This window comes from Littorina saxatilis, linkage group LG15, assembly GCF_037325665.1.
Source record: "Littorina saxatilis isolate snail1 linkage group LG15, US_GU_Lsax_2.0, whole genome shotgun sequence".
Taxonomy (NCBI): Eukaryota; Metazoa; Mollusca; class Gastropoda; order Littorinimorpha; family Littorinidae; genus Littorina; species Littorina saxatilis.
This window is the reverse complement of record NC_090259.1, coordinates 48,832,349-48,843,634: the sequence shown is the minus strand read 5'-3', so window position 1 is coordinate 48,843,634 and position 11,286 is coordinate 48,832,349. Positions and strand designations below refer to the sequence as shown.

Sequence of the window (11,286 nt, the reverse complement as noted above, 5' to 3'; positions counted from 1 at the left end):
TAGTTTTTCCTTTCTCCCTGCCACGTATTTTGCTGAGGACAAGTCGTCAATTTTCCTTCGTCGGCGATGGCTTTCGCATAAGGATTCGACAAGGGGTTCTGGACGGTTTTGGTCACTGTTGACGAACAGAGGCTGGTCCAGGGAGGAAGCGGACTTTGCTTCCATTGAGAGTACAATCATAGGCTTTTGAGGTAATAAATCATTATTTAACGCTGTTGATGAGTCTGTGTTGTGGAATGAAATACTCTCTGTTGTTCTTTCCAGGTTAGCGCATAATTTACTCTCTGTGACGCTAAAATACTAATCTGTATATGGTTTTTGCAGATAGGGAGAGAAGGACGGAAAATGACTGTTTTGTTGTTGTAAAAAGTCCATTTTGTGCAGGCCCACGTGCTCGATGAGATATTTAAAGATGACATGTTTTAAGGTGGTGGGTGAGGGGTAGCTGACATGTTTAGTGCACCGATGCTTTCTGTTTGCAGCCTTCGTTCGTTTCGTGTTCCTGTAACCGCTGCACGGCTGCCTTTGGCGGGACACTGCTAGCTGCAGACGTTGGAGCTGGGACCTGAGGAAGCTACGCTAACCGGCTGACCAGCAGACCGGCTAACCAGCGAACCGGCTAACCAGCAAACCGGCTAACCAGCAACCCGGCTAACCAGCATACCGGCTAACCAGCATACAGAAAGAAAGCTAAGTGCACCATGTCTTACGCACCCCGTTGACCACCGTTGTCTTTTCTTATCTGTGATTTCATTGGAGTAGTGACAACGTGGGGTGTGTGACCCCTGCATGAACTAGAGCTTTTTTTGAACAGAACATTCTCATTTGACTGTATTTACACGGGATCAGCGTGTTACTATAATTTTCTATATACTACTGGCATTTTGTCAGTGATCACGGGTTGTTTACGTGTTGAGAACGTAAAAGGAACATATTTTGAGTGAAGGCTCGAGGGAGGTGGCGAGTTTATACATAAACAGGCGTCTGAAACTTATACTTTTGTTGACTCTATTTAATTGTATGACTGCGAGAGTGGATCGTGGTGTGGTTAGTTAATTAGTAGTAATTAACCGGTTCATAATCACCTTAAGTGATATATTGAAACGTGACACATGGGGGCCAAGCCGGGATTTACTCAGTTAATTTCCAACTGATAAAGACCCACCAATTAAGGATAACTAAGAGCAGATAATCTCGTCAGTGCTCGACTTATTTTCTGCTTGGTGCTACCCTTTTTTGTATAGTTTTGATCATATACCACACCTTAAGCGATTCACATCTTGCAGGAAATGTAAATTGTAATTTGTAAGCTATTGTATGCGCTAACTGTGATTACTTCCCTTTCCTTTGTTTGTGAATCTTTGTTGTTGTACGTTCAGAGTTTTCCGTTGCAGAGAGCTGAGCGGGGTTAGCGGATTTGTTATTCGTTTTACTCAGTTTTCTCTACATTGTTGTTTCGCATTCTGTAACAGGTTATATTTCTATAGTCTTGTTTTACTTGGATTTTTCTCCATATTTTGACTTTGTTGGAATTTTGGGGGGGAAGGGTCCGAGGACTTCTGTCCTAACCAAGGCTGTGGGAGACACTCTGTTTCACCGCAAAAAGCAGCCGATAAAGTAGGCCACGGCTGTGGGAAACACTTTGTTTCACCGCAAAAAGCAGCCATAAAGTAGGCTACGCGTTTTGTTCTACACCGTTTGGATTTTTCTTCTGCATTTTCCGGTTGCTGGATTTTTGTATCCACCGCTTTCATCACCGCGTGTTCTAGCTATAGCTGCGTTAGACTTACTTTGGTAATAAAGCTTTGCTAAAACTAACCATGGCCACAGGGGGATCTCCTACGAGGAGAATAACTTTCGAGACTCCTGGGAGCGAGCAACCGACTGAGCGAGACGCACGCGTTAGAGCCCGAAGCGTTCTAAAACGCTTAGAAGTAGAACGGAAGGAAGAATTTGAGCGACTGACAAGAAAAGAAGAACGTGACCGACAGGACAAGAAGGACGAACTTGACAGACAAGAAAGGGAACGACAGGCTGAACGACAGGCCGAACGTGACCGACAGGACAAGAAAGAGAAAGACGAACTTGACAGACAAGAAAGGGAACGACAGGCAGAACGAGACAGACAGGAAAGGAAAGACGAGCTTGACAGACGAGAACGGAAAGAGAAAGACGAACTTGACAGACAAGAAAGAGAACGAGACAGACAAGAAAAGAAAGACGAACTTGACAGACAAGAAAGAGAACGACAGGCCGAACGTGACAGACTAGACCGGAAGGAACAGGCGGATCGCGATCACCAGCTAGAGCTAGCCAGGCTACAGGCCGAGAAGGGTACGCTTACTCAGGCTAGCGCGCCGACGTTTGTTGCCGACCGTACGAGACTGCCGACGTTCGACGATGACAAGGACGAGCTCGACGATTTTTTACGCCGGTTTGAGCGCATTGCATCCGACCAGAAGTGGGAAGAGGCCACGTGGGCTAGCCGCCTTAGCACCTGCTTAAAAGGACGCGCATTGCAGCTCTACAACGCTTTGGATGACGACGAGGCGAGAGACTATCAGGCACTAAAGAAGGCGTTACTCCAGCGCTTCAACCTGACTGCGGAAGCCTACAGACGACGTCTGCGTAACAGCAAGAGACTGAGCGGCGAGCTGAGCCATCAGTTTGTGGCACGCCTTAATCTCTACCTGCGGCGCTGGGTGGAGATGGCCGAGAAGAACTGGACCGTCGACGACCTTGCCGACCTCATAGTCATGGAACAACTGATGTCCAGCCTGCGACCTGAGGTGGTGACCTTCGTGCAGGAACACCAGCCAAAGACTACTCAGGAAGCAGCCGACTGGATCAGAGTACACGAGGACGCCCAGGCGATCTCCGGCAAATCTTCAGGCTCACGGCCGGGAAAATCGGGAAATTCAGGTTCTTCAGGACCCAAGGACGGGAAGGACGATCAGGGACACAAGGGATCAAGTTCCAGATCTGACATCCAGTGTTACTACTGCAACAAGCGGGGCCACGTGAAGAAGGACTGCCACAGGAGACAGGCTGACCAGAAGGGCGTACACTTTGTTGGCAGTGAGGAGCTAAGGGACGTCACGAGCTCATGCACAATTCCACAACTCTGCGTTCCGTGCTCCAGGAAACATTTCCAGCCCCACTGCAACGTCTACGTTAACGGAGTGAAGGGCGAAGGTCTGCGGGACACAGGAGCAGACATGATAGTGGTTCGGGCGAGTCTAGTTCCAGCTATGGCCTACACAGGAGACAGCATCAGGGTGAGAATGGCCGAGGCATCTCACGCTTACGACTTGAACACGGCAGTGATCAAGGTCGTAACACCGTTGTTCACGGGGACCATTGTGGCCGTCGTCATGGACGATCCTCCATGCGACCTGCTCATTGGAAACCGGGTTCAGTTTGTGGACGGCGTCACCAGGGAGGTTCCCGTTTATCGGTCTCCCGACGTCATTTCAGTGCTCACGCGGGCACAGGCGGAGCGAGAGGACAAACCTCTCAAACCCCTACCTGCTGCACGAGCTGCCCTGGGGAACGTGACCCCCGCGCTTCTCGCGAAGGCTCAGGCATCTGATCCGACATTAGCGACTCCTCGGGAGCACGCGAAGTCGGGGAAGGTGAAGCTGAGCGGGAAGCATGGGAGGTCAAAGTTCCTCAGGGACAAGAAGTTGCTCTACCGGGAGTTCAGCAACCAAGAAGGTACATTCAAACAGGTTGTCGTGCCTCGCGAGTTTCGCGAGGGTGTCATGGCAACGGCACACGACTCGATTCTGGGAGGTCATCTTGGCACCAAGAAGACCACGGATCGTGTCTGGCGCCACTTTTACTGGCCAGGCATCTGCACGGATGTCCGACGTTTCTGTGCGTCCTGCGATAAGTGCCAGAAGGTGGTTGCCAAAGGAAGGGTGAGGAAGGTCCCCTTGGAGAAGATGCCGCTCATCGACGAACCCTTTCGTCGGGTGGCAGTGGACATCATCGGGCCCATCTTGCCTGCGTCTGAGGACGGAAACAGATACATTTTGACCATGGTGGACTACGCTACTCGATACCCAGAGGCGATCCCTCTGAAATCGATTGAAGCCACGCGAGTAGCTGAGGCTCTGGTTACTATGTGGTCCCGGCTGGGAATTCCATCAGAGGTACTCACCGACAGAGGCACGCAGTTCACGGGAGGAGTGATGGCGGAGGCAGCACGACTGCTATCACTGGAGCAGCACTTCACCACTCCTTACCATGCTCAGTGCAACGGACTGGTGGAAAGGTTCAATGGCACCTTGAAGACCATGCTGAGGAAACTAGCTCAGGAGAAACCACGCACGTGGGACAGGTACATCCCAGCATTGCTTTTTGCATACCGCGAGGTTCCTCAGGAGAGCTTGGGCTTTTCCCCATTCGAGCTGTTGTACGGCAGACAGGTACGCGGTCCCATGGCTATCCTGCGTCAAGCCTGGACGGACGAAGAAGCTGACGAGGAGGTGCAGACGACAGCGACCTACATAGTAGAACTCAGGAACAGGATTGAAGAGACCTGCAAACTGGCTCAAGAGAACCTGGGAAGAGCAGCACAGCGTTATGCGCGAGGATTCGACCGCAAGGCACGGCCGCGCAGCTTCAAGATTGGAGAACGGGTGTTGCTACTTCTACCTGTCAAACACAACAAGCTACAACTGCAGTGGCAAGGACCTTTTGAGGTGACAGCGAAAGTGGGCCAGAACGACTACAGGATCGTCATGAACGGGAAAGCACGCCTGTACCACGCCAACCTGCTGCGCGCCTACATAGAGAGGACTGCCTACGGGGAAAAGGACAAAGTGACAGAAGCAGTTGCTGTCGTGATGGACGAGACAACGGAAGAACAGGGAGGAGGACGTGTACCAGTTTGTCCGCTGGAGGCTAGTGAGGATCACACGGACGTGCACATCTCACCTGAACTTGGGGACGACCAGCAGGCGGACTTGCAAGAGATCCTGAAGGATGCAGCACGGGTCCTTACAGACATACCACTTCAGACGCATTTAGAGGAGTTTACCTTCGACTTGCTGGAGAAACAGCCAGTGAGGACGAAGCAGTATCCCATGCCTCATGCCCAGAAGGAGGTGGTCAGGAAGGAAATCGCCGACATGACGAAGTTGGGCGTCATCGAGCCAGCGAACTCTCCCTACAGTTCTCCAATTGTGCTGGTGAAGAAGAAGGATGGACGCGTCAGGTTCTGTGTCGACTACCGGAAGCTGAACAAGATTACGGCGTTTGACGCGGAACCCATGCCTGATGTGGACTACCTCTTCAGTCACTTGGCCAAGGCCAAGTATTTTTCAAAATTAGACCTCACCAAGGGATACTGGCAAATTCCAGTTGCCGAGGAAGATCGCCCAAAGACTGCATTTACCACTCCATTCGGCCAGTTCCAGTGGACAGTCATGCCTTTTGGTCTACAGAATGCAGGTGCCGTCTTCACTCGCATGATGAGGAAACTTTTGGAACCATTGAAGCGCGAGGACATCAGCAGTTTCATCGACGATGTGCTGATCGCGACAGAGACATGGACTGAACATCTCGACGCCCTGCGCGACGTGTTCGGAAGGTTGAAGGACGGAAATCTGGGAGCTAAACCGTCCAAGTGCTACTTGGGATTTCGGGAATTGTCTTTCCTGGGTCATGTTGTCGGCGAGGGATTGCTCGTTCCAGAGGACGACAAGATCCAGAAGATTCGGGAGGCGGAGCCACCGCGCACGAAGAAAGAAGTCAGGTCTTTCCTGGGCCTAGCCAGCTTCTACAGACGCTTCATCCCGCACTTTGCCGAAATCGCACTACCACTGACCAACCTTACCAAGAAACTACAACCGACCGTTGTAGTGTGGACTGAGGAATGCAGCTCCGCATTCAACACCCTGAAGAGGCGACTCACCAGTCAGCCTATTCTCCGACTACCAGACCTGAACAAGGACTTCGTGCTGAGGACAGACGCTTCAGGGAAGGGACTTGGGGCAGTGTTGCTTCAGGAGACAGAGGGGTTTTTGCACCCTGTTTGCTTCGCCAGCCGTAAGCTGACCTCGGCCGAGGCAGCGTATGCAACGGTTGAACGCGAGTGTCTCGCCATTGTCTGGGGCATCCAGAAGTTCGAAGCGTACCTGTACGGACGACCTTTCTGTCTGGAGACGGACCATCAACCTCTGCAATATCTTCAGGTTGCAAGGTTGGCAAACGCCAGACTTATGCGCTGGGCGTTGATTCTCCAACCGTACCAATTCACGGTACGCGTCATTCCGGGCGCCAACAATGTTGGAGCTGACTTTCTCTCTCGGGCTGTAGAGGAGAACATGACTGTGAGCGAAACCGAGGTTTCGTCTTGAAGAGGGGAGGTGTGTCACGATCGGGTGACAGAGACCAAGAAAGTGTCACTCAGTGGAGTGCCTGTTCTTGGTCGATTATGATAGAAAGCGCCTGTACGTGATATTGGGCTACAGCAGAGTTTGCTGACAGTGCTCAATGAACACGGAGGGTTTGCTGCGCACAAGTTTTACAGTGGAGGTTTCTGCTGTCATAGGGCTGACGGTTTTTCGCTGACAGCGCACACGGGATTTTCAGGGATTGAGTTTCTCGTGTCTTTTTTCTGCTTGGGGAGGCAGAATTGTGTATAGCTGGACTGGTTTTGTGACAAGGTCAGTCACGTGTTATTGGCTAGGTTGTCTGAGAGAGACACAAGGACGGGACACTTGACACCCAGCGGCAGAAGGGGAAGGATCGTATACACAGTTTCTAGAGTATGATGGTTTTTCACCGAGTATTATATTCGGCACTCTAGGGGAACTTCCACTAGTTTTTCCTTTCTCCCTGCCACGTATTTTGCTGAGGACAAGTCGTCAATTTTCCTTCGTCGGCGATGGCTTTCGCATAAGGATTCGACAAGGGGTTCTGGACGGTTTTGGTCACTGTTGACGAACAGAGGCTGGTCCAGGGAGGAAGCGGACTTTGCTTCCATTGAGAGTACAATCATAGGCTTTTGAGGTAATAAATCATTATTTAACGCTGTTGATGAGTCTGTGTTGTGGAATGAAATACTCTCTGTTGTTCTTTCCAGGTTAGCGCATAATTTACTCTCTGTGACGCTAAAATACTAATCTGTATATGGTTTTTGCAGATAGGGAGAGAAGGACGGAAAATGACTGTTTTGTTGTTGTAAAAAGTCCATTTTGTGCAGGCCCACGTGCTCGATGAGATATTTAAAGATGACATGTTTTAAGGTGGTGGGTGAGGGGTAGCTGACATGTTTAGTGCACCGATGCTTTCTGTTTGCAGCCTTCGTTCGTTTCGTGTTCCTGTAACCGCTGCACGGCTGCCTTTGGCGGGACACTGCTAGCTGCAGACGTTGGAGCTGGGACCTGAGGAAGCTACGCTAACCGGCTGACCAGCAGACCGGCTAACCAGCGAACCGGCTAACCAGCAAACCGGCTAACCAGCAACCCGGCTAACCAGCATACCGGCTAACCAGCATACAGAAAGAAAGCTAAGTGCACCATGTCTTACGCACCCCGTTGACCACCGTTGTCTTTTCTTATCTGTGATTTCATTGGAGTAGTGACAACGTGGGGTGTGTGACCCCTGCATGAACTAGAGCTTTTTTTGAACAGAACATTCTCATTTGACTGTATTTACACGGGATCAGCGTGTTACTATAATTTTCTATATACTACTGGCATTTTGTCAGTGATCACGGGTTGTTTACGTGTTGAGAACGTAAAAGGAACATATTTTGAGTGAAGGCTCGAGGGAGGTGGCGAGTTTATACATAAACAGGCGTCTGAAACTTATACTTTTGTTGACTCTATTTAATTGTATGACTGCGAGAGTGGATCGTGGTGTGGTTAGTTAATTAGTAGTAATTAACCGGTTCATAATCACCTTAAGTGATATATTGAAACGTGACACCCAGCACACAACCCGTCACACACATTACGTCACACTGTTCTGTGTTGTTTTACGCATATGCTTTACCATATGCCCTGATCACAACACGTCCCAAGCTGTACGTCACACTGTTCCGTGTCGTTACACACATGGGCTTTACCATACCTTGGACACAGGATGTCACAAGCTATACGTCACACTGTTCCGTGTCGTTACACACATGGGATTTACCATACCTTGCACACAGGATGTCACAAGCTGTACGTCACACTGTTCCGTGTCGTTACACACATGGGATTTACCATACCTTGCACACAGGATGTCACAAGCTATACGTCACACTGTTCCGTGTCGTTCCACACATGGGCTTTACCATACCTTGGACACAGGATGTCACAAGCTGTACGTCACACTGTTCCGTGTCGTTACACACATGGGCTTTACCATACCTTGCACACAGGATGTCACAAGCTATACGTCACACTGTTCTGTGTTGTTACACACATGGGCTTTATCATACCTTGCACACAGGATGTCACAAGCTATACGTCACACTGTTCTGTGTTGTTACACACATGGGCTTTATCATACCTTGCACACAGGATGTCACAAGCTATACGTCACACTGTTCTGTGTTGTTACACACATGGGCTTTACCATACCTTGCACACAGGATGTCACAAGCTATACGTCACACTGTTCTGTGTTGTTACACACATGGGCTTTACCATACCTCGCACACAGGATGTCACAAGCTATACGTCACACTGTTCTGTGTCGTTACACACATGGGCTTTATCATACCTTGCACACAGGATGTCACAAGCTATACGTCACACTGTTCTGTGTTGTTACACACATGGGCTTTACCATACCTTGCACACAGGATGTCACAAGCTATACGTCACACTGTTCTGTGTTGTTACACACATGGGCTTTACCATACCTTGCACACAGGATGTCACAAGCTATACGTCACACTGTTCCGTGTCGTTACACACATGGGCTTTATCATACCCTGCACACACGATGTCTCAAGCAATACTCACACTGTTCTGTGTCGTTACACACATGGGCTTTACCATACCTTGCACACAGGATGTCACAAGCTATACGTCACACTGTTCTGTGTTGTTTACACACATGGGCTTTACCATACCCTGCACACACGATGTCACAAGCTATACGTCACACTGTTCTGTGTCGTTACACACATGGGCGTTACCATACCTTGCACACAGGATGTCACAAGCTATACGTAACACTGTTCCGTGTCGTTACACACATGGGCTTTATCATACCTTGCACACAGGATGTCACAAGCTATACGTCACACTGTTCTGTGTTGTTACACACATGGGCTTTACCATACCTTGGACACAGGATGTCACAAGCTGTACGTAACACTGTTCTGTGTCGTTACACACATGGGCTTTACCATACCTTGCACACAGGATGTCACAAGCTATACGTCACACTGTTCTGTGTTGTTACACACATGGGCTTTACCATACCTTGCACACAGGATGTCACAAGCTGTACGTCACACTGTTCTGTGTCGTTACACACATGGGCTTTACCATACCTTGCACACAGGATGTCACAAGCTATACGTCACACTGTTCTGTGTTGTTACACACATGGGCTTTACCATACCCTGCACACAGGATGTCACAAGCTATACGTCACACTGTTCTGTGTTGTTACACACATGGGCTTTACCATACCCTGCACACAACACGTCACACACATTACGTCACAGTGTTCCGTGTTGTTGTACACAATACCCACAATCAATAGGTCACTTACATCACGTCACGCTGTTCTGTGACGTCACACTAGTATAGTATCCGTTACTGTACACTGCACACAGCACTTCACAAACATTTCGTCACGCACATTACGTCACACTGTTCTGTGACGTTAAGCTCTTGTGCCTTACTGTACCCTGCTCACAACACTTTACACACATTACGTGACATCTGCTAACCACGTGATTAAAATGAAAAGTATCCTGTCAAAACCCTCATGACTTATAGACACACACACAAACATGTTCTCGAATGCTGAAGAAGTTAGAGCCTTCTCATACTTCTGACGTCTGGTGACATCCAGACATGACGCAAGGCAGGTTGACCCGCAAGTTTCAAGATCAGTTAAACAACAAAATCAAATGCTAACACGACTCTCCTTCGTCATTTCCCACGTACTCCCTCCCCATTGAGACCCTCCCCCCTCGCCGCCGGACAGAAGACTCCCTCCCTTCCCACCCCCCTACCCCAACCATGCTACCCATGAGAAGCTCCCTCCCTTCCAATCTCCCTACCCCAACCATGCTACCCATGAGAAGCTCCCTCCCTTCCTATCCCCCTACCCCAACCATGCTACCCATGAGAAACTCCCTCCCTTCCTATCCCCCTACCCCAACCATGCTACCCATGAGAATCTCCCTCTCTTCCTATCCCCCTACCACAACCATGCTACCCATGAGAATCTCCCTCCCTTCCCATCTCCCTACCCCAACCATGCTACCCATGAGAATCTCCCTCCCTTCCCAACCCCCTACCCCAACCATGCTACCCATGAGAATCTCCCTCCCTTCCTATCCCCCTACCCCAACCATGCTACCAATGAGAATCTCCCTCCCTTCCTATCCTCCTACCCCAACCATGCTACCCATGAGAATCTCCCTCCCTTCCTATCCCCCTACCCCAACCATGCTACCCATGAGAATCTCCCTCCCTTCCCAACCCCCTACCCCAACCATGCTACCCATGAGAAGCTCCTTCCCTTCCTATCCCCCTACCCCAACCATGCTACCCATGAGAATCTCCCTCCCTTCCTATCCCCCTACCCCAACCATGCTACCCATGAGAATCTCCCTCCCTTCCTATCCCCCTAACCCAACCATGCTACCCATGAGAATCTCCCTCCCTTCCCATCTCCTTACCCCAACCATGCTACCCATGAGAAGCTCCCTCCCTTCCTATCCCCCTACCCCAACCATGCTACCCATGAGAATCTCCCTCCCTTCCCATCTCCCTACCCCAACCATGCTACCCATGAGAAGCTCCCTCCCTTCCTATCCCCCTACCCCAACCATGCTACCCATGAGAATCTCCCTCCCTTCCTATCCCCCTACCCCAACCATGCTACCCATGAGAATCTCCCTCCCTTCCCATCTCCCTACCCCAACCATGCTACCAATGAGAAGCTCCCTCCCTTCCTATCCCCCTACCCCAACCATGCTACCCATGAGAAGCTCCCTCCCTTCCTATCCCCCTACCCCAACCATGCTACCCATGAGAATCTCCCTCCCTTCCCATCTCCCTACCCCAACCATGCTACCCATGAGAATCTCCC

At 50.2% G+C, this 11,286-nt stretch overlaps 1 protein-coding gene across 2 annotated transcripts in view; it reads right to left on the bottom strand.

Annotated features, from left to right (window-relative positions):
• Positions 1 to 11,286, bottom strand: part of LOC138949514 (uncharacterized) — a 725,664-nt gene that overhangs the window by 57,822 nt on the left and 656,556 nt on the right. The window lies entirely within an intron of this gene.